Below are 23,943 nucleotides of genomic sequence, written 5' to 3'. Positions count from 1 at the left end.
TTCCGGTGAGATGTTCCGCGGGCTGTGAAGCCTCTGGAAAAGTCACGCTGTGGAGAAAGTTCCTAGAGGAACCCTGCTTGGCCCTGTGCCTTTGGAGTCTGGAAGAGAAGGCTCTAGCATGCCGTGCAAACAGGAAGCAGCCAGCGTGGCTGCCCTGCTGCTGAGCCGCAGGAGGAAGCACAGTGAGACTGGCCAGCCTCCCGGCCAGGACTGGATTCTGCGTGGATGTCAGGCCCCCTCCCCCGAAGGGGCTCCTCCGGGACTCCTGTGTGTCCCTGTGGTTTCAGAGGGAAGAGGCCCCCAAGCTCGCTCGCCCTTTCTGCTAGGAGGAGGGCTGGGCTCTCTAAATCACTTCATCTTTCCTAGAGAAGCGAAGTTTGTTTTTAAAGCGTCCTCTCTAGCCAGCACAGAGACATTTCTCCAGATGCCTGCAGGGCCATTTTCCCCAACAGAAAAACTCTGGCTTTCTCATTTGTTTATTTTCAATCATGCAATTTTTTTTCTCGCTTCAAAGTGAAATATAAGTGCTTCAGAGAGACTTGATTTTATTTTTATGTGCAACCAGGGGAAAGAGGACAAAAGCCCAATAAGGGTCTCTTAATTTTTACCACCTAACCTCTCTCTTTTTTAAATTTTTTTTATATTTATTTATTTGCCCTTTTGTTGCCCTTATTTTTTATTGTTGCTGTAGTTATTATTGTTGTCGTTGTTGGATAGGACAGAGAGAAATGGAGAAAAGAGGGAAAGACAGAGGGAGAGAAAGACAGACACCCGCAGACCTGCTTCACCTGCCTGGGAAGCGACTCCCTTGCAGGTGGGGAGCCAGGGACTCGAACTGGGACCCTTACGCCAGTCCTTGTGCTTCGCACCACGTGTGCTTAACCCGCTGTGCTACCGCCCTGACTCCCCTAACTTCTCTTTTTTGACATCCCCCGCTCCCCACTGCCAGAGGATACTCAACCCTGTTTCCTGGCTGCTCGCCCTGGTGAAGAATAGTGAGAGCATATCCCTGGGGAAGCCAGTGTGGAAGAGAAGGTGTTTCCAGTTCATCTCAAGAGTTGGGGATTCATTTAGCATTGATTCTATTCTTTGGTGTCTTCCTGGTTCTTTTTTGTTTGTTTTTTCTTCCCCTTTTTTTCTTCTTCCCCTCGACATCTTGACCTGCCCTAACAAAGAGCAAAGACAGCAGGAAACTTGGTCCCAATTAAAACCAGCCTCTTGTTCCAGCAGAGGACTGAGGAGTCAGCAAAGGCAGCCTGCAATTCAAACAGTGACAAGCCTTTTAGAACACAGCAGGAATGAAGGGTCCAAGGTGACTGCATTCCCGCTTCTGCTGCAAAGCCACTCACGCATCTGCCAGATGAGGAGCGTCTGAATAGGTCTGCAGCGCCCAGCAGAGATACTCTGTTTTTCTAAAATTAATAGAAACAGCCAGAAATCAAGAGAGGGAAGGGGGTGATAGAGAGGGAGAGAGGCAGAGAGACGCCTGCAGCCCTGCTTCACCACTTGCAAAGCTTTTCCCCCTGCAGGTGGGGACCAGGGGCTTGAACCTGGGGCCTTGCACACCACAGTGCATGTGCTCAACCAGGTGTGCTACCACCTGGCCCCTTGCTCTGTTTTTACTGTGTTTATTCGGGTGGGGGGGGGTTGCACTCCGGGAGGAACATTTGCATGGGCTGTGTTTGCTCATACAAATTCAGCTCTGAGTTGTCTTCAACCAGGGTGTTTGGACTTGTAACAACATCACTACGGTTGACACCTGAAGCTTGATCTGGGGTTTGTTCAAAGATGAGTCACGGAGTAATAGCAGGTTTCTGGAGAAGAGGAGGGAGGACATTAGGAAATTTCTGTTCCTTCTCCCAAGCCAGCTTGTGCCAGGGTTTCTCTGACAGCACAACCACAGCCTGTGGATGATTACAAGGACCAGCTGCCCTTGGGGTGTGACACCTCTGCGCTCTGAACAGGACTCCCCCTGTGACGTGCCACACTTGTCATTTTCTTTCTTCCGTTTTGAAAAAAAATATTTTTGTTACTGCCTAGAGACAGAGAAATTGAGAGGGAAAGGGGAGATAGAGGGAGACAGAGAGAGACCCCTGCAGCCCTGTTTCACCACTTCTGAAGCCCCACCCTCCCCACCCCAGGTGGGGAGCATAGGCTTGAACCTGGGTCCTTGTGCACTGTAAATGTGAGCGCTTACCTGGGTGCACCACTGCCTGGCCCCCACCCTCCATAATTTTCTCCCACGGAAAAATACTACGCTTGTCATGGAGGTGGAAGGAAGGGTCGCACGCAGGGACAGAGCCCACAACTGACACAACTCTCTCCTCTCCCTCTCCTCTCTCTCTTCTCTACTCTTCCACAGTGAAGCTAGTTTTCATCACAGAGGCTGTCTTTAGGGAAATGCAGAAATTTCAAACTGGCCACCAAAGGGTTCTCTCATAAAACTAAGATGGGAAACCCCAGAGTTTAGTTTTTCAACCCACTGCAAGGCACCAGGATGCTGTAGTGGACAGTGTTTCTGACTGGGGTTGCCTCAATGTAGAACCGGCTGAACAGTCTCTCTGCCTGCAGCCAGAGGAGTTTGGGTGTCCACCATATCCCTGTGCTTTGTGGCGGATGGACAGACATGCAGACCGGGACGTACGTGCGTGCCGAAGGTCGGATTCCTTGTGGCCGAGAACCGGGGGTGTGTCACCAAGGGACTTTAATACTCTCAGTGAGGCTCAGTCCTGTGTGCTAAAAATAAATAAGGATTGACTTGAACTCTTCAAGATGCGTTTCTGTGGATTGGTTTTGTGCGAGGAGGGGGCCTAGCTCGAAATATGGGGAAAGGACTTGCTTTCCCCTCCCCCATAGCCCTTCAATTGCTAATCCAACAACCAGGCACAGTTTCTTTTTTTTGCCCCGCCCTTCTTTAAGTTCATTAAAAAGTCCTTTCGTATTACCTTTATTCACTGGATAGACACAGACCGAAATCAAGAGGGCAGAGGGGAGATTGAGAAACAGAGACACCTGCAGCCCTGCTTCACCACTCACGATGCTTTCCCCCTGAAGGTGGGGACCCGGGGTTCGAACTCAGGTCCTTACACATTGTAACATGTGCGCTCAACCAGGTGTCCTGCCTGGCCCGGTATGATTTGCTTCAAGAGAGTATCTTAGCTGTACCTGGCAGGTCAAGTTCTCTCCGTCTCTCCCCTTAAAACCCTGTTCAGCTCTGACTTAATGGTGGTGTCAGGAATTGAACCTGGAACCTGAGAATATCAGCTAAGGAAGTCTCCTTGCAGAACCCCTATGCTATCTCCTAGGACCAGCACTATTTCACTTTACTGAAACATTCTGTGTTGGAGTTTTGTGTGGCCTGAGGTAAATCCCTCTGTTAAAAAGACCTGATTAATAAATGGCATCTCTCCTTTTTTGACATTTTTTTTTTCTTATTGGATAGAGAGAGAAATGGAGAGGGGAGGAGGAGATAAAAAGGGAGTCAGAGAAGACACCTGCAGCCCTGCTTCACCACTTAGAAAGCTCCCCCCCCCCCCCCGCAGGTGGGGACTGGGGGCTCAAACCTCAGTCCTTAGACATTGTAATGAGTATGCACTTAACCAGCTGCATCGCCATCTGGTTCTAAGTACTTTTTTTAATATGGGGAGGGGGAGCGAGCGCAAGCAATGCCCTGCAACAGCTCTGGCTTGCTGTGGTGCTGGGGACTGAATCTGGGACGTCAGAGCCTCAGGTATGAAGTAGTCTTCAGGTTCACAGGTAACAGTGAACCGAGATCATGAGTCACGATCTGGGTGTTATCCTATCCAGGGCATTAACATGGAGAGAGAGGGTACCAGATGCTCTGGCTGTGCCTGGTGTAGTGGTCTGCCCACCCACGGGAGGTCGTCTGAGTTTGGACAGTTACCAGGAAGTTCACACACACACACACACACACACACACACACACACAGCTGTATGCCAACATAAACCTTCAATTTCTTGGATAAAAGTGGAGGCTTAGCCTTCTGGGGAGCAAGTGGCGTGTTTTCTGGTTTGTCTTTGGGTAGGAGACTATCTTGCAGAATGGTCGTGGTAGGGTTTTTGTTGTTTTTTTTTAAGGTTTCAGTTTGCTTTTTCTTCAAAGGACCAACTCTTAATATTTGCTATTGTATTTTATTGTACATTTTCATCGATTTCTGATCATTTTTTAAACCTTTTTTTAATCTTTACTTATTGGATAGAGACAGCCAGAAATTGAGAGGGAAGGGCGTGATAGGGAGAGAAGGACAGAAATGGAGAGGGGAGGAGGAGATAGAAAGGGAGCTGGAGGAAGAAACACCCACAGCCCTGCTTCACCACTTGAAACGCTTTCCCCCCCTGTAGGCGGGGACTGGAGGCTCCACCCGGGTCCTTGCTCACTATCACATGTACGTTCAACCAGGTGGGCTGCTCTTTTATTGATTGATAGATTGACTGATTGATTTAAAGGACATTAAAATTGGTGGAACATTAAAATTAGGACGACAGCAGCCCAGTGCCAGTACCCTAGAGGTCTGCAGGTGTCACGTGTGAAAGAGTCAGAGGCTTGGCAGCAGGGAGAGAGGATCATAATCAGAGTCCTTCCACATTCTCTCTTGAGTTTGTCTGAGTTTTTTCTTTTGAACCCAGTACTTGATCTAACAGAGTCACCTTAGGGTGCCATGGTGACAAAGCTGCGATTAAAATCGGATTTCTTCCCCTTTCATTGAGGGGAGATGAGTGGTTTATGGTTGACAGTAAAATACGGTCCTTGGTACACATGTAACATTTCTCAGTTTTCCATGTAACACTCTAAACCCCCCACCTAGGTCCTCCTCTGCCATCATTTCAGGACCTGAACGCTCCCCCACCACCTCAGTCTTTGACTCTGGTGCAATTCACGAACTCCAGTCCAAGTTCTGCTTAGTGTTTCCCCTTCTGTTCTGATTTCTCCATGTCTGTCTATGACTGAGGCCATCCCATCTTCATCCTTCTCTTTCTGGCTGATCTCAATTAACAGGATTCCTCCAAGCTCCATCCAAGATGAAGTGAAGAAAGTGACTTCATCATTCTTCGCAGCTGAGTAGTATTCCATTGTGTATCTAGACCACAGCTTTCTCAGCCACTCATCTGTTAGACACTGGAGTTGCTTCCAGGTTTTGGCTATTATCAGTTCTTTGCCCCACTGAAAAGGAGGGGAAAGGGTCATTCAAATATTCTCGAAGGCTGCAGGGAGTGATCTGGTCTGAATGTGAGGCAGATGCTTCATATATTATTATCTCTATTTATTGGCTTCATGTGTTTTCCATTAGATTTTTTTTTTCCCCATGCAGAAGTTTGTATTTTTGTTCTATGGAAAGTGATAAACTTGGCACTCATTTGAATCACTCACTGAGCTATTAATTTGGAACTATTTTCAGACAAAGAACATCACTTAGTAGATTCACAGTCTTTACAGAAAGAAAACTGACAGCTGTGTGTCAGAAGAAACCATCAACCACCTCAAAATCATGCCGTCCTCAGTAGTGCCAGAGATCTAGGGAAAGTGCTGGTGATTTGGTCTGGTTTTGAACTCAAATGACATTTAAAAAATATTATTTGTGACAAAGAGAGGAGAGCAGAGCATCATTCCAGCATAGGTGATACTGGGGATCAGACTCAGGACCTCCTGCCTTAGGGTCCAACATTTTAACCTCTGAGTCACCTCTCTGAACAACCGAGTGACATTTTATTTTTATCTTTACTTATTGGAGGGGAGATAGAGACAGAGAGACACCTGCAGCCCTGCCTCCACTTTTCCTCTGCAGGTAGGGGCTGGGGGCTTGAACCTGGGTCGTTGTGCACGGAAATAGCTGCACCCAACCCTGTGCTCCACCACCCAACCCCTAATTTGATTTCCTTTTTTTTTTGGACAGAGTGTTGTATGCTTTACATTGGGTTGTTCTAGAACTCCCCCGCCAAGAGAATTGGATCAGTCCAGTTAGTTTTCGTGGCCCACTTGGCCCCGCCCCTGGGAACCCCGAGAGAGAGTTGTAGAGTTCCAGAGTTGGAGAGTTGCAGAGTTAGAGAGAGTGCTTGCGCTGCCGCAAAGAGACAGCGGAGTTCTGTTTGGTGATCAGTTTGTCTTAGTTTATGAATCGTTGCTCCTGAATAAAGAAATACAGCTGCCCTGCCCAGCCATATGTCTCTGGTCGTCTCTGTCACCCGCCCGTGAAGCTAGCCCGGCCGGCTAGAGCCGCCGAAAATTTTAACAACAACAGAGGCAATATATATAGAAAGAGATTGAGATGACAGATACCTGCAGAGCTAAAGACACTTCCCCACTGCAGGAGGAAGGCTTGAACTTGGGTCCTGACGACATGTGTTCTTCCCAGTGTGACACCCCCCCCTGCCGCAAGAGTAAGCATTCTACTTAGACATTTGAAAATCCATTGCTAGTGGTTTTGCAGTCCTTTTCTTCCTTAACATTTTTTTAAAAAACTTACTTACTGGATAGAGACAGCCAGAAATTGAGAGAGGAGGGGGACATAGAGAGGAGAGAGACAGAGAGACCCCTGCAGCCCTGCTTCACCACTTATGAAGCTTTCCCCCTGCAGGTGGGGACCAGGGGCTTGAACCCGGGTCCTCGTGCACTGTCGTGTGAGAGCTTAAACGGGTGCGCCACCACTTGGCCCCTTACAGTCCTTTTCTATTCAACCATCCCAACTGTCCGTCCGCCCACCCGTCCGTCCGCCTGCCCACCCATCCATCCGCCCGTCCACCCATCCATCCTACCATGTGGTCTTGTCATACATATCTGAATTACTCATTTTGAGTCTTAAGTCTTTTTAAGAATAATATCTCTTTATTATTATTTAATTATCTTTATTTGTTGGATAGCAACAGCCGGAAATTGAAAGGGAAGGGGGTGGTAGAGAAGGAGAGAGACAGAGACACCCGCTTCACCTGTCCCAAAGCTTTCCCCCTGCAGGTGGGGACCGGGGGCTTGAATCCAGATCCTTGCGCATTGTAACGTGCGCTCAGCCAGGTGTACCACCAACCAACCCCAAATAATTTCTCTATATATGAGCAAATGGGCTTTTGGGGGTATTTATAAAATAATTACTTTTAAAAAAGCCCAATTATTTTCCTATTTCACTCACAAATTCTTTTAACCTTTTTTTTTTTAATTCCCTTTTGTTGCCCTTGTTGTTTTATTGTTGTATTTATTCTTGCTGTCATCGTAGCTGGATAGGACAGAGAAATGGAGAGAGGAGGGGCAGAGAAAGATACACACCTACAGACCTGCTTCACCGCCTGTGAAGCGACTCCCTTGCAGGTGGGAGCTGGGAGCTCGAACCGGGATCCTTATGCCGGTCCTTGCACTTTGTGCCACGTGCACTTAACCCGCTGTGCTACCGCCCGACTCCCATCCTTTTAACTGTTCTTTAGCTCACTGCCCTTTCTTTCTTTCTTTCTTTGTTTTTAAAATTTATTTCTTTATTGGGGAATTAATGTTTTACATTCAACAGTAAATACAATAGTTTGTACATGCATAACATTCCACAGTTTCCCATTTAACAACACAACCCCCACTATGTCATTTATCATCCTTCATAGACCTGTATTCTCCCCACCCACCCACCCACCCCAGAGTCTTTTACTTTGGTGCAATACGCCAATTCCATTTCAGGTTCTATTTGTGTTTTCTTTTCTGACCTCGTTTTTCAACTTCTGCCTGAGAGTGAGATCATCCCATATTCATCCTTCTGTTTCTGACTTATTTCACTCAACATGATTTTTTCAAGGTCCATCCAAGATCGGCTGAAAACGGTGAAGTCACCATTTTTTACAGCTGAGTAGTATTCCATTGTGTATACAGACCACAACTTGCTCAGCCATTCATCTGTTGTTGGACACCTGGGTTGCTTCCAGGTTTTGGCTGTTACAAATTGTGCTGCCAAGAACATATGTGCACACAGATCATTTTGGATGGGTGTGTTGGGTTCCTTAGGATATATCCCCAGGAGAGGAATTGCAGGATCATAGGGTAGGTCCATTTCTAGCCTTCTGAGAGTTCTCCAGACTGTTCTCCACAGAGGTTGGACCAATTTGCATTCCCACCAGCAGTGCAGGAGGGTTCCTTTGAGCCCACACCCTCTCCAGCATTTGCTGCTGTTACCTTTTCTGATGTGTGACATTCTCACAGGAGTGAAGTGGTGTCTCGTTGTCTTTAGTTGCATTTCTCTGACAATCAGAGACTTGGAGCATTTTTTCATGTGTGCCACGTGCACTTAACCCACTGTGATACCGCCCGACTCCCATCCTTTTAACTGTTCTTTAGCTCACTGCCCTTTCTATATAAGCATCTTCCAGTTTACTCACGAGAACTTTCTGTCCTGGATTGGATCATAGTAGTAGTGTGGCCAGTTTTCTTTAGAACTGGTACATATAAGTTCTCCTAGATTAGCATTAGATTCAAGCAATTCTCTTTATGCTTTATTTTCTTCCTTTTAAATCTTTTACTTACATGTACAGGCTATTGTATTTACTGTTGAATGGGAAACATTAGTTCCCCAATAAAGAAATTAAAAAAGAAAAGAAAGAATTAAAAAAAATCTTACTTATTTTTTTATTGGCTGGTTACAGAAAAATTGAGAGGCGAAGAGAAGAGAAGGAGACAGAGATACTCGTAACCCTGCTTCACTACTCAGTGACCTTTCCCCCTACAGGTGGGGATCAGGGGCTTGAACCCAGGTCCTTGCACAAGTCTTTGTGTGTGCTTAACTAGTTGCACCACCACTTGACCCTGTTCAATTGATTCTTCGTTATACTCTCTCTCCAACCACTCTCCTCACCCTGCTGTTTTTAAAAGAGAGACAGGCAGAGAGAGATGGTGGCTACTTCCTTCAAAGTGATGCAAGTCAGGCTTGAAGTTGGAACAACACACACACACACACACACACACACACACACAGCAGAGCCAGGCAGCCCGCTATCCAAGTGAGCTACCCCCTCTCTGGCTCTAAAGAACTCTCCAATGGAACATTCATTTTGCTCTCAAGAATAACTTGGTAATGTGCTGCAAGTTACCGAAAGCACCGTGATTACTAATTGTTCCAAAATTGGAAAGGGAGGGGGGGGGGGAGGAAAGGAAGAAAGAGGACCTGGGTTGTCATGGCAACCGAAGCAGCTTAGTCCTAGACTGGCATGAAGATGGAGCCTTTCAAGTTTATGCCGATCTTGTCGGGGAGGCAGATGGCACTGTTGTCAGAGGCAGTGGCAGTGAACAAAACCCCTCGGGGCAGGGGCAGGGGCAGGACCAGGCTGGCACAGACAATGTAAAGCCTCCCTCACTGCCAAATGCTGCCGGTGCAAGGACCCCCCCCCACCCCCCCCCCCCCCCACCACCACCAAAGTGTTAGGTAGGTTGTCTGCTTCCATCTTGGTGGCCTGTGTGTCTCAGAACAGACCGGCCTCCGTGACGACTACTGAGCTGCACTGCTCAGACTGCTGTGTCTGACACTGCAGCCTGCACCTCTGTCTCCCTCGCCCTCTCTTGACTCCTCGTTTCTTTTTTTTTTGTGTGTGTGTGTGTGTGTGTGTGTGTGTGTGTTTTAAGTCTTTAGTTTCAATTTTTTTTTTTAAATTTTTTATTTAAGAAAGGATTAGTGAACAAAAGCATAAGGTAGGAGGGGTACAACTCCACACAATTCCCAACACCCAATCCCCGTAACCCACCCCCTCCCATGGTAGCTTTCCCATTCTCTATCCCTCTGGGAGTATGGACCCAGGGTCATTGTGGGTTGCAGAAGGTAGAAGGTCTGGCTTCTGTAACTGCTTCCCCGCTGAACATGGGCGTTGACTAGTCGGTCCATACCCCCAGTCTGCCTCTCTCTTTCCCTAGTAGGGTGGGTCTCTGGGGAAGCTGAGCTCCAGGACACATTGGTGGGGTCTTCAATCCAGGGAAGCCTAGCCAGCATCCTGGTGGCATCTGGAACCTGGTGATTGAAAAGAGAGTTAACATATGAAGCCAAACAATTTGTTGAGCAATCATGGATCCCAAGCTTGGAATAGTGGAGAGGAAGTGTTAGGGAGGTACTCACTGCAAACTCTAGTGTAGTCCTGCTTTCAGGTATATATTTTGCAGTAGTTTATGGATACGTGTGTACATAAGCTCTCTCTCACAGAAACTGGTGTATATCTAGGTTATGGGACTTTGTTAGAAAGTGAACTACCTGAGATGAAATTAGAGTGTACTATAAAAGGAAAGGTCTCACCCGAGTAATGAAGCTGAAGGGTTGTCATTCCACACGTGAAGTCTCTGGATACATTCTGAGGTGAAGCATGTTGAGGTGACTCCTCGTTTCTTTACATAGCTCCTCAGCACCGTGGTCTTGGGAAAGAAACCTCAGGTGTCAGTTTGCCAAGATCCTGGTGTTAATCAGTGGCGCCAGTCCTGCTAGAAGCCAGGTCCAGGGGGGCGGGGGCGGGGGCGGGGGCGCGTGGGCGCGTGGGGGGCTCGGGTTGTCTGTGTTGTGTTCACCTGAGCTGCCTGCAGCAGCACAGCTGGCTTAGTGCACATAGCACAGTGCAGAAGATCCAGGTTCAAGCCCTTGGTCCTCGCCTGCAGGGGGAAAGCTTCACAAGACACGAGGCCAAGGCTGCAGGTATCTGTTTATTGTCCTCTATCTCCCCCTCTCAATTACCTCTCTGTCTCTATCTAATAGATAACACATTTAAAAAAAACACCTCAGCACATGGAAGGTCCCCTCTGCCTTCTTCACTGTCATTCCAGAATAGCGTCGATGATTTTGAACCTGGATAAAACACATGCCCTGCAGGTGTCTCTCTCTGTCTCCAGTAAATAGAGCAGGCTTGACAAGAGCACAGTCCCCCCACCCTGAATGCCATCTTCACCTTGATCCTGTGTGTGTGTGTGTGTGTGTGTGTGTGTGTGTGTGTGTGTGTGTGTGTGTGTAATTTGGTTTATTAGAGACAGCAGTTGAGAGAGAAGGGGGAGAAGATACATAGACAGACAGATACCTGCAGCTATGCTTGACAACTCATGAAACCTCCCCCCTGGAAGTGTGGAACGGAGGCTTGAAGCTGGGCTTTGGACATGCTAGCAAGTGTACCCAAGCAAACAAATGCACCACCACCCCCCGGCTGCCCCCACCTCCTCCACTCCTCCCTTGATTCTTCCCGTCCACCCATTTTTAAAGGACCTTTAAAAAATATATTTATCTTCCCTTTTGTTTTATTTTTTATTATTCTGTTGCCCTTGTTTTATTGTTGTTGTTGTTGTTGTTGTTATTGATGTCGTTGTTGGATGGGACAGATAGAAATGGAGAGAGGAGGAGAAGTCAGAGAGGAGGAGAGAAAGATAGACACCTACAGACCTGCTTCACCGCCTGCAGGTGGGGAGCCGGGGGCTCGAACCGGGATCCTTACGCCCGACCCCTGTCTTGACCCCTGAGACAAGATAGGCTGAAGCCAACACAGGGCAGCTGTTTCAGGACCTGGATGTGACTGCTCTGGGGTGAGGGGGCAGACCCTGCAGATATAGTTTATGGAGTCCTCATTACCCATGTGAAGCCCTTATTCTCATAGATGAGGGGTCTTGACAAGACACTGCTCCCTAATGTGATTGGACTGTCTCTCCTCCTCTGGTCATTTGCCCTCACACACTTTCAGTGGTGCCCGGAGGCTGCAACCCCAAACTCTGGGTTCAGTCTGTGCCCTGGGCATGGTGTCACAGAGGGAACTGGCAAGATGAAGTCCACACATCAGTTCTTCTCCACAATACGTTCTAGACGGTTTCCTGTCAGTTCCTGGAAATGCTGCCAGTGTAGCCATAAGTTTGGTAGTATATCCCACAATCAGTCATTCCAATACTTGCCTTTTTGGTGCTGGGACCTCACACATTGTAATCCCACCCTTCCCTGTGGAGGGAGACAGGAGAGAGGCCGCAGCACCATTCCCACACTCCCGAGCTTTCCTGAGTGCCATGCGCAGTGCTCCGTTGGTGCTGCCAGGGGCTCGAGCCCCACAGGTTCCCCTCCTCTTTTTAAAAAAATTTTTATATTTATTTTCCCTTTTGTTGTCCTTGTTTTTTATTATTGTTGTTATTGATATCCTTGTTGGATAGGACAGAGAGAAATAGAGGGGGAGAGAAAGACAGACACCTGCAGACCTGTTTCACCGCCTGTGAAGCGACTCCCCTGCCGGTGGGGAGCCGGGGCTCGAACCGGGATCCTTACACCAGTCCTTGTGCTTTGCGCCACCTGCACTTAACCCGCTGCACCTGACTCCCCTCTTTTTTTGGGGGGGCAGGGCAGAGAGAAATTGAGGGTGAGGTAGACGGAGAGTGAGAGATGTCTGCAGATGGGAGCATTCCTGAGCCCAGGTATGTGTGTGTGAGTGTGTGTGTGTGTGTGTGTGTGTGTGCCTACAGCCAGGTGTGCCTCACCCCACCCCTTTGCTTCCTTAACTATTACTGGAAGGGTTCGTTTTTTCTTAGTTTCAGGTTGATTTTTTTTTTCATTGCAAGCTTATAAGATCACAGGGAAATAACCCCTACTATACCAGCAACAGCATTCTGGGTAAGCATTCCCCCACTTTTGATAACCATTATAGCTCTCTCAAAGTCTTATCAGAGACAGGCTGGTTTGTTGCTGTGTGTAGGTTTTTGTTGGTCCTGTTTTTATTTTTGCTTTTCCATTTTCCCCCAAAGTTCGTTTTCATCAGTTCTACATCCCTTATATGAGGGAAAGAAGCCAGTAGTTATCTTTTATCTCTTTTCTTGTCTTCCTTCCTTCTTTTTTTTTCTTCTTTCTTTCCTTTCTCTCTCTCTCTCTCTCTCTCTCTCTCTCTCTCTCTACCAGAGCACTAGCTCAGCTGATGATGGTGCAGGGAATTGAACCTGGGACTTTGGAGCCTCAGGCAAGAGAGTCTCTTTGCAGAACCATTATGCTATCTATCCCTACCACTCTTTCACTTCTTTCCTTCACTGAACATAGCTTCCATTTTCTCCTGAAAGACACAGTAGCCAGAGTATTATTGCCTAGAGTCCATCCCATGATTCCTTAGAAAGCTCCCATAATTTGGCTGTTGTTAATGATGGAGAAGGGAGGGAGGGTGGGAGAGAGAGACTGAGGCCTCCAGACCTGCTCCACAGCTCCCGAAACTTTACCCCCAACTTTACCCCCGCAGGCGGGGCCTGGGGGCCTGCATCAAGGTCCCTTGTGCATTGTACCACGTGTGTTCTATACAGGTGTGCCACCACCTGGTCCCAGGAAGGACTAGTCCCAGAGTGGGACTTCCCAGCCAGACCTATTTCCTGCCCTAGTTTAGAAAGATAACGTAACATACATGGAAGGAATTGTCTGGTTGAAGAAGGATCAGCATCTCAGAGCACAGGGATGCCAAGCCGGCAAGGCAGAAGGCGCCTGTCCAGTCCTCTCTGGAGAGAACTGTGTGCTCCATTCTTGTCCCCAAGGTAGGAAGAATCTGAGTGCTTTTGGAGGACAGCGCCCCCTACCGAGAGACGTGTTGAACACCTGCTCTGTCCCTGGCTCACAGCTGCTGGTGACACCACTCCGCAGGTCTAGAGATTAGCTGGTAGCAGTAGACAGGGGTCATCTGGTGAGACGAGAGGCTCATTGGGGGAGAATCGTACACATAATTCTTTTCAAAACTGGAACCCAGCTCTGGCTAAGGGATATTGAAACTGGAACCTCGGAGTCTAATGGCTGTCTCTCTCTGGCTACACTTTTCTATTTTAATTTTTCATTTGTGAGTGATGGTAGGGTTCGAGACTGTTAAGATTACAGTGCGTAGTTCCACACCACGTACTTTTTTAATGTTAGAAACCAAAGCCTTCAGGCCCAGGTGGTGGCGCACATGTTGCAATGCGCAAGTAGCCAGGTTTGAGCCCCTGGTCTCTACTTGCAGGAGGGAAGCTTCAGGAGTGGTGAAACAGGGCTGCAGGTGTGTGTCTCTCTCCCTCTCTATCTCCCCCGAACATCTGGATTTCTAGCTGTGTCTATCCAGTACATAAAGATATAATAGGAAAAAATGAAGCCTTTGAGTTTTTTTTTAACTGACAAAGTATTTTTAATGGGGGATTTAATGGTTTACAGTCAGTATAGTTGTTGCTACATGTGTAAAATTGTTCTGGGGGCGGGGTTAGATAGCATGGTTATGCAAAGAGACTCTTCATGCCTGAGGCTCCAAAGTCCCAGGTTCAATCCATTGCACCTCCATAAGGCAGAGCTGAGAAGTGCATCTGGTAAAAAATAAATAAATAGAATAAAATTTCTCAGTTGTCTGCAAACCATTCTCACCCCCCCCAACCTAGGTCCTCCTCCACCTTTTCTCCTTTTTAAAATAACATCAACAGTGGTTTTACAGTATGACAACCATACAGATAATATGAGGACACATTTTTGTCTCCTTGAAAACATCTGACAAGATATTTATAACAGGCTTATTTTTTTAATTCTCTTCAAATGAAAACCACACCAGCAACAAAATCAATAAAGCAGATAACATGAACACACACGCGCGCGCGCGCGCGCGCACACACACACACACACACACACACACACACACACACACAAACATTCTGCCAAATCCCAAGCCTCCTGCCCAGTCACACAGGCCCTGCTTGAGTGACACGTTCCAGCAAATGGCACTGAGCTAAATGCAGATTGGTGAAAGGAGATAGGGCCCATTTGCACACTGATGTGCTATTTTTAAACCACGCACCAGAGCATCTTCAAAGAGGCCTGGAATAATTATGATGGATTAGACTTGCAGAGTCCGTCCTTGCAATAATTGTTTCACCCCAGTCACAGATGCTGCCGATGTGACTGGAATCCCTTTGCCAGAGAGGCGGAGCCGGCGGCAGGCGGCCTGACTGACAGCCCCCAAGCTCAGTGCCGGCTCAGCAGACATCACCACCCCAGTCTGCCACCAAGCAGGGCATTTGCAGCCAGTGCTCAGCCTCTCCAGAAAACTGGCTACGTGTGGCCGTTTGTATTGAATTACTAGTTACTTTCAGACCCTTGCCTTTCCAGAGCTGCGAAAGGGCCTGCTCCCCTGCTTCCCTCCTAGGCCTTGCCCCGTGGGTTTGCAGGACCTTTCCACCCAATGGACAGATCAATAAGTAGACTATTGTAACCGTGATTTGATTAACACCACCGTATAGGGACACAATCATAAAACTGCCTCTTTTTCTTTCTTCCTTTTTTTTTTTTTTTTTTGTCCCTCCAGGGTTATTGCAAGGGCTCAGTGCCTGCACCACAAATCCACTGTTCCTAGAGACCATTTTTTTAACCTTTTGTTGCCCTTGTTGTTGTTGTTGTTTTTAATCATAATTTTCAGTATACAAGTCTTTCACTTCTTTGGTTAGGTTTACTCCTAGATATTTTATTGCTTTTGTTGCTATAGTAAAAGGAATTGATTTCTGGATTTCAATTTCTTCTAACTTAGTGTTTGCATAGAGGAATGCCACTGACTTTTGAATGCTAATTTTATAGCCTGACACCTTACTGTATTGCCTGATGATTTCCAAAAGCTTCTTGCTGGATTCCCTAGGTTTTTCCATGTATACTATCATGTCATCTGCAAATAAGGAGAGTTTGACTTCTTCTCTTCCAATCTGTATGCCTTTAATTCCTTGCTCCTGCCTGATTGCTATGGCAAGAACGTCCAACACTATGTTGAATAGTAATGGTGATAGTGGGCATCCCTGTCTAGTACCTGATCTGAGGGGAAATGCTTCCAGTTTTTCACCATTGAGTATGATGTTGGCTGTAGGTTTGCTATATATAGACTCCACTATCTTCAGGAATTTTCCATCTATTCCCATTTTTTGTAGTGTTTTGATCATAAAGGGATGTTGTATTTTGTCAAAGGCTTTCTCTGCATCTATTGATATGACCATGTGGTTTTTGGTCTTGCTTTTGTTGATGTGGTGGATGACATTGATTGATTTACGTATATTAAACCAACCTTGCATGCCTGGGATAAACCCCACTTGGTCATGATGAACAATCTTTTTGATATACTGCTGTATCCGGTTGGCTAGAATTTTGTTCAATATTTTCGCATCTATGTTCATCAGAGATATTGGTCTGTAGTTTTCTTTTTTGGTTGTGTCCCTGTCTGCTTTCGGTATCAGGGTGATGTTGGCTTCATAGAAGCTGGCAGGGAGTATTCCAGTGTCTTCAATCATCTGGAAGACTTTTAAAAGTAGAGGTATTAGTTCTTCTTTGAAAGTTTTGTAGAATTCATTTGTAAAACCATCTGGTCCAGGACTTTTATTTTTGGGAAGATTTTTGATAACTGTTTCAATTTCATTAGCTGTGATGGGCCTGTTCATGTTATCCACTTCCTCTTTACTTAGTTTTGGAAGTTACCCTTGTTGTTTTTATCATTGTCATGGTTATTATTGTTGTTGCTGTCGTTGGGTAGGACAGAGAGAAATGGAGAGAGGAGGGGAAGACAGAGAGGGGGAGAGAAAGACAGACACCTGCAGACCTGCATCACCGCCTGTGAAGCGACTCCCCTGCAGGTGGGGAGCCGGGGTCTCGAACCAGTACCCCGACGCCGGTCCTTGCGTTTTGCGCCACATACATGTGGCGCAAAACCGCTGCGCTACCGCCCGACTCCCAAAACTTTTTTTAATTCAGTTTTATCAACTGTTATTATTTTTTAGTGTTTACTTGTTATTGATAGCTTGTTATAAGATTATAAAATTACAGTATACAGCTCCACACCACACCCACCACCAAAGTCGCCCCCACCCTCCTACCTCTCTAAGGTAACCACTGGAGTTCTCACAAGTCTTATAGTTTTCATGTTTCTGTTTCATTTAGAGTTTTGGTTTTTGGTCAAGTTCATATGAATCATCTAGACTCCACATAAGAGTGAAACTATCTTGTAGTTTTCTTTCACCTCTTGATCTTGCTACGGATAAACACCTCCAGTTCCATCCACTTTGTCCCAAAGAAAACATTATCATCTTTTTGCTTGCAGAGTAGTATTCCAGAGTATATAGCCCATAACTTCTTTACCCAGTCACTTAGGCTGCTTCCATTCTTTGGCTGTTGTGAATAGTGAAGCTATGAACACAGGAGTGCCTGTGCCCCTGCTTCTTCTTCTAGCGTTTGCCCTTCTTCCGTAGCCAGTCAACAGCGTCAGGTTGAGCCTGATGTCAAGTTTCGAGACCTCCTTTGAATCTGGAGAGGTGGCAGTCGTTGACGATGTGGGTCATAGTCTGTCTGGAGCCGCAGGGGCAGTTCGGGTCGTCTCTGGCTCCCCAGCGATGGAACATAGCGGCGCACCGTCCATGGCCTGTTCGATAGCGATGGAGGAGGGCCCGATCATAACGTGCTAGGTCAGAGCCGGGTGGATGCTCGCAGGGGTCTGGGATGAGGTGTTTGTTCTTGACCTCAGCTGACTGCCAGCTAACCGCCAGCTCTGTTTCCAAGAGTCTGGAGCACAGAAGTTCAGTGTGCCCCTACTAATTAGTGTCTATTTGGTCTTGCTGGTCATAGGGGGATTTCATTTTCATTTAAGGACTCTCCAGACAGTCTGCCAATGGGCCTGTACAAGTCTGCATTCTTTAGACTTTAAAGAAGTGCCTTGACTGGCTTGGGAACTAGAGTCATAGACTTTGTATCATCTCTTCCTTTTCATTTGTAACCAGACATGATTGATTTACCACTGTCTCAGCAGGTCTGAAGGTGTGTCTCTCTGTCTCTTTCCTTCTCTGTCTTCCTCTTCCATCTCCATTTCTTTTTTTTTTTTTAATTTTTATTTTATTTATTTATTCCCTTTTGTTGCCCCTGTTGTTTTATTGTTGTAGTTATTATTGTTGTTGTCATTTTTGGATAGGACAGAGAGACATGGAGAGAGGAGGGGAAGACAGAGAGGGGGAGAGAAAGACAGACACCTGCAGACCTGCTTCACCGCCTGGGAAGCGACTCCCCTGCAGGTGGGGAGCCGGGGGCTCGAACTGGGATCCTTAGACCCGTCCTTGTGCTTTGTACAGTAATTTTTTTTTAAGGAGGAAGGAATAAAAAATGTTTAAAAAGAAGCAAACAAATAAGAAAGTATGGCATCTCTTTTGCTCCCTGAGAATTTTCAGCCTGTCTTCCCCCAAGAAGTTAGGTCCCAGGAAGACAGCAGAGCAGAGGAGCACAAGCTGCCACCCCTTACACAGCCGACAAGAGCCCTAGGATTGGGTGCGTTTCGGCCAGTCAGTAGTAGAGCTGGAGCTGAATCCACATGTTGAGGACATGCACCAGCTACTGTATGGTGACCACTTCACCGCATCTCCTTAGGAACAAGTCTAGAAAGCTAAACTGTCCTAGTGACTGAGGGTTTTTCAAAAATCACAAGGTCCCAGGTGTGTGTCTTCTCTCCCCCAGACACAGTGTACGTCATAGTGCCTCAAGAGCTCAGTTCTGTGCCTTTCCCACCCGCCACCCCCTCTAAAAACCGTACTTCTCCAAGTAAACAAACATTTTATGGAAAGGGTTCTACTTAAAAAAAAAAAAATCCCACATGCCCACATTATTCCATGAGATTCCGCTTTGTTGCTACTCCGTTATAAATGTGGCTAAAAGGCAGAATAGCCTTTGACACCATGGGAAGCTCCCTGCAAGCCAAACCAAATCTACCTCAGTTTTACCAAAGATTTATCTTACAATATTTGTCCGTCAATTCGAAGGTGGGAAGGGGGGGGTTCACATTTTCATTATAAGCAATTTTTTAATTAGTTTTGAATATTTGTTTATTCCCTCTTGTTGCCCTTGTCGTGTCATTGTTGTGGTTATTATTGTTGTTATCGATGTCATTGTTGTTGGATAGGACAGAGAGAAATGGGGAGAGGAGGGGAGACGGGGAGAGAGACTGGGATCTTACACTGGTCCTCGCAGCGTCTGAGTTTACCCCTCTGCGCTACTGCCCGACTCCCTTAATTTATTTTTGTGATCTTTACTTATGGATAGAGATAGCCAGAGAAGGGGGTGATGGACAGAGCAACACCTGCAGCCCTGCTTCACCACTCGCAAAGCTTTCCCTCCACAGGTGGGGACCGGGGCCTCAAACCTAGTCCCTTGCACATTGTAACCCACCAGGTGTGCTAACTGGCATCTTCCTAGGTGAGCCACTGCCCTCACAGTCAAACTGAGTCTGGTTCTGAAGTGCCAGTGCTTGGGTCTTTGACACAAGTTACTCTGGACAAGGCTTTTGTGGAAGTTGAGTTGCACAAGGGAGCATGTTCCTGCTTGGGCCTAAATAGTTACGATTGCAGGGGCACGAGGAATGAATATTTAAACCCCACATCTCAAAATCAGAGAGAAAGAATACAAAAGATTCGCAATCAGGCCCTTCAAGCAGATGGGCGTGTATAGGAACAGTTTCTGGTTTTCATCTCTGAGAAGCAAAAAAGAAGGCCACGAAATAACTGGTGGTGCGGTGGGGAGCGTGCTGGGCCTACAATGGAGCAACTTCCGCCCTAGCTGGACTGCAGCCTCACCTGAGCTAGGGTGAGGCTCTGGCTCTCTCTGTTATCTCCCCCTCCCTCCCTCTCACAGTAACTAGTAAGACTTGATACATACTGAAGGGTTGGAAGGTGACTCTCCCAGCACAGCACACACATTAGAATGTAGTAAGACCCCAGTTCCAGCCTCCGGTTTTCTGGTCTCCCTCCTTTCTTTCTCCCCATCATAGAAGGGAAAAAAAGTGTGGGGGGGAAATCAGGTGGTGGCTCACCTGTGTTCAAGGATCCAGGTTTGAGCCCCTGGCCCCCACCTGCAGGGGGAAAGTTTGCCAGTGGTGAAGCAGGGCTATAGGTGTTTTCCTGTCTCTCTCCCTCCCTATCTCTCCTTTTCCTCTCAATTTCCGACTGTCTCTATTAAAGAAAGAAAATAAATTTAAAAAAAAAAAAGAATAAGTGGGGGGGGATGAAAATTGTCATTGTAGGTACCAGTGATAGCCCTGCAGTAGTGAGTGTGTGCGCGCGTGTGTGTTTTGAGACAATCCTCAATGATAGCCCTGCAGTAGTGAGTGTGTGCGTGTGTGTTTTGAGACAATCCTCAATGATAGCCCTGCAGTAGTGAGTGTGTGCGTGTGTGTTTTGAGACAATCCTCAATGATAGCCCTGCAGTAGTGAGTGTGTGCATGTGTGTTTTGAGACAATCCTCAACGATAGCCCTGCAGTAGTGAGTGTGTGTGTGCGTGTGTGTTTTGAGACAATCCTCAATGATAGCCCTGCAGTAGTGAGTGTGTGTGTGCGCGTGTGTGTTTTGAGACAATCCTCAACGATAGCCCTGCAGTAGTGAGTGTGTGTGTGCGCGTGTGTGTTTTGAGACAATCCTCAACGATAGCCCTGCAGTAGTGAGTGTATGTGTGTGCGTGTGTGTTTTGAGACAATCCTTTTTTCTCCCGGTGTGTACCGCCAGTCCATGAGACTATATTTTCACTGCTGAATAGAGGATAGCTACAATACTATCTCTAAAAAGTGTGGTTGGCTATTTGTTTTGGTCTTGTTATATGCATTACTATCTTTTTATATATATTCATTCCCTTTTGTTGTCCTTGTTTTATTGTTAGTTATTGTTGATGTCATCGTTGTCAGATAGGACAGAGAGAAATGGGAGAAAGGAGGGGAAGACAGAGGGGGAGAGAAAGACCGGGATCCTTACGCTGGTCCTTGCGCTTTGCACCGCGTGCACTTAGCCCGCTGCGCTACTGCCCATCCCCCATACATTCCTATCTTTATGTAAGCATGAACAAGTTTTATATGATACTATGGGAGTTACTGGCTGAAGCAATCTCAGTATTTCTGCAGTGGTCAGAGAGGTCTGTTTTGGTATTTATTTAAAAGAAGGGGAATCGGGAGGTTGTACAGGTTAACCACAGGTGGCGCAAATTGCAGGGACCGGCTCAAGGATCCCGGTTCGAGCCCCCAGCTCCCCACCTGCAGGGGAGTCACTTCACAGGCGGTGAAGCAGGTCTGCAGGTGTCTGTCTTTCTCTCCCCCTCTCTGTCTTCCCCTCCCCTCCCCCTCTCCATTTCTCTCGGTCCTATCCAACAACAATGACATCATCAACAACAATAATAAGTACAACAACAATAAAACAAGGGCAGCAAAAGGGAAAATAAATTTTAAAAATGACAGGCCCAGGTCATGGTGCACCTGGTTGAGCACACACATTACAGTGTGTAAGCACCTGACTTCAAGCCCCAGGTCCCCACCTTCAGGGCAGAAACTTCACGAGCAGTGAAGCAGGGCTGCAGGTGTCTCTCTGCCTCATTCCCTCTCTATCTCCCCCTTCCCTCTGTTTCTCTCTGTCTTAATCTGATAGTACAGAAATAAAAAATGGTCATCAGTGTTGGTGGAAAGCAGGTTGCCACTGTCAGTGATTAGGCATGCGTCACATGAGATCCCAGGGTATGGTTAATTGCTGTACAAAGCCTTAGTCTGGAACTTAGAAATTACAGGACTTGGTTGTTATTTTTTTTTTTTCCTTTTAAAAATGGCCCTTAGTTTTAAATATTCTGACTCAGATGAGCAGACTGATAATGACCTTCAATCTCAAAGCATTCCTCTTGGAAACTTTTATTAGAGAATTAAAGTGGATTCCATACTGTTCCCAACACCAGACTTGTGTGTTCCCATCCCCTCTACAGGAAGCTCCAGCAGTTTTCCCAAGGTCGCAGTTGTGGGCTGACTGTTATTTCTATAACTATCTGTCTGTGTTTGCCCTTTCCCCCCTATGGTTCTGTCTTTTCTCAGTCTCACCTACACCTGTGACTACTTCCAAATGTCCTTCCTGTTTTCTTTTTTTTTTTTTTAAATTTTTATTTATTTTATTTATTTATTCCCTTTTGTTGCCCTTGTTCCTTCCTGTTTTCTTCGTCTCTCTCTGGGTCCTGATGGAGTTGGAGTTTCAGAGCCTCTGGTCATTTTCCCGTAACAGTTCTGCCCTTTCCCATAACAGTTCTGCCCCTCTGGGAGTATGAATCAAAGTTTTTTATGGGGTTGGAGAAGGTGGGAGTTCTGGCTTCTCTAGTTGCTTCTCCGCTGGACATGGGGTGTTGGCAGGTGGATCCACACCCCCAGCCTGTGTCTGTCTGTCCCTAGTGGGGCAGGGTTCTGGGGAGGGGAGGCTCCAGGATACACGGGTGAGGGCGTCTGCCCAGGGAGCTCAGGGTGGCATCTTGGTAGCATCTGCAACTTGGTGGCTGAAAGGCAGCAAGATATAAAGCAGGACAATTTGTTTAATAAACAGGAGCCAAAAAGTAGGAATAGAACAGGTGGAAATAGGGATCCTAGAGTGGAAGGAAGCTAGGAAGTCGATTTGAGGAATGTTGCTAGGAGCCTGAGTCATAGTAATCTTCGTTGGAGCTTGATAGCTGACATGCGGGTAGAATATTAACATTGTCTGGAAAGATGATTAAAATGTCCAGTTTTTTTTCTTCAAGCATTCTTATCCTGAAAGGAACGAACAATGGCTCTTGATACACAACCCACCCACCCCCGTCCCCCGTCCCCCATCCATCTCCTGAATTAAGAGGGCCCGAGGCCCTGCTCAGTAACAGAATTGCTTCTGAGCACAAAGCTACCTTCATTTCTTCTGAGGTTACATTATGTCATAAAACAGCTACAAAATCCATCTTTTGTATTTTGCCGGGGACACTGTAAAGTCAACCAATGGTATACAGTGTAGAATATATAAATCCAGAAAATTAACTAGACGGGGGAGACTGATTATATGCAGAGCCTGCAAGTTACATATCAGTGTGAGTGTTGCTATGCACAGGGCAGTAGCTCTCCTGCACCCACCATGTGGACGCATTTTACAGCTACAGGGAAATAGTGCTTTTAGTGAAGTGTGTCCACAATCGCCTTATGTATGTGGAAGACTGCACACTTCTTTCTTCCCTTCCTTCCTTCCTTCCTCCCTTCCTTCCTTTCTTTCTTTCTTTCCTTTCTTTCTGCACACTTCTTTCTTTTCTCTCCTTTATTTCTTTCACCAGAGCACACTTCTTTATTTCCTCTCCTCTCTCTTTCTTTCTTTCTTTCTTTCTTTCTTTCTTTCTTTCTCTCACCAGAGCACACTCTTTCTTTCCTCTCTTTCTTTTTTCTTTATTTCTTTATTTCTTTCTTTCTTTCTTTCTTTCTTTCTTTCTTTCTTTCTTTCTTTCATTCTTCCTTTCTTTTACCAGAGTACTACTTAGCTTGGGTTTATGGTGGTTCTGGGATTGAACTTTTAACATTGAAGCCTCAGGCATAAGAATTTGGGTTTTGTTTGTTTGTTTGTTTAAGATCATTATTTATTTATTAATGAGAATGATAGAAAGAACCAAACATCTCTCTGGCACATGAGCTGCCGGGAACTGAACTTAAGACCTCATGTTTGAGGGTCCAATACTCTGTCCACTGTGTCATCCATCTCCCAGACCATCTCCCAGAATCTATTTATATACCTTCCCTCACCATTGCTTATTTTTTAAAATTTCTTCATTGAGGTATTAGTGGTCTACAGTCAACAGTAAACTACAATAGTTTGTACATGTGTAACATCTCCCAGTTTCCACAAAACAATTCAACCCCCACTAGGTCCTGCCATCATGTTCCAGGACCTGAGCCCTCCCCGAACCCCAGAGTCTTTGACTTTGGTGCAGGACACCAAACCCTTACTTCCTCTAATGGGAGAAAGAGGAGCCAGAGCCCCGCTCAGCCAAGGGGCTGAACCTGGGACCTCAGAGCTTCAGGCAGGAAAGTCTTTTGCAGAACCACTGTGCTATCTCTCCATCTCTTTCATTATTATTTAAATTTGTCATTTATTTATTCATCTCCTCCCCCCCCAGCCCTGCCCAGCTCTGGCTTGTGGTGGTGCTGGGGACTGAATCTGGGACCTCAGAGCTTCAGGCAGGACTGTC

The 23,943-nt window shown here is 46.6% G+C and overlaps 1 protein-coding gene across 1 annotated transcript in view; it reads left to right on the top strand.

The window, feature by feature from the left end:
- Positions 1–23,943, top strand: part of TET2 (tet methylcytosine dioxygenase 2) — a 97,074-nt gene that overhangs the window by 48,719 nt on the left and 24,412 nt on the right. The gene's annotated exons all lie outside the window — the stretch shown is intronic.

This window comes from Erinaceus europaeus, chromosome 2 (genome assembly GCF_950295315.1).
Source record: "Erinaceus europaeus chromosome 2, mEriEur2.1, whole genome shotgun sequence".
NCBI classification, from domain to species: Eukaryota; Metazoa; Chordata; class Mammalia; order Eulipotyphla; family Erinaceidae; genus Erinaceus; species Erinaceus europaeus.
Note: the sequence above shows the minus strand (reverse complement) of the source record. Positions and strands in the feature narration are given on the sequence as shown.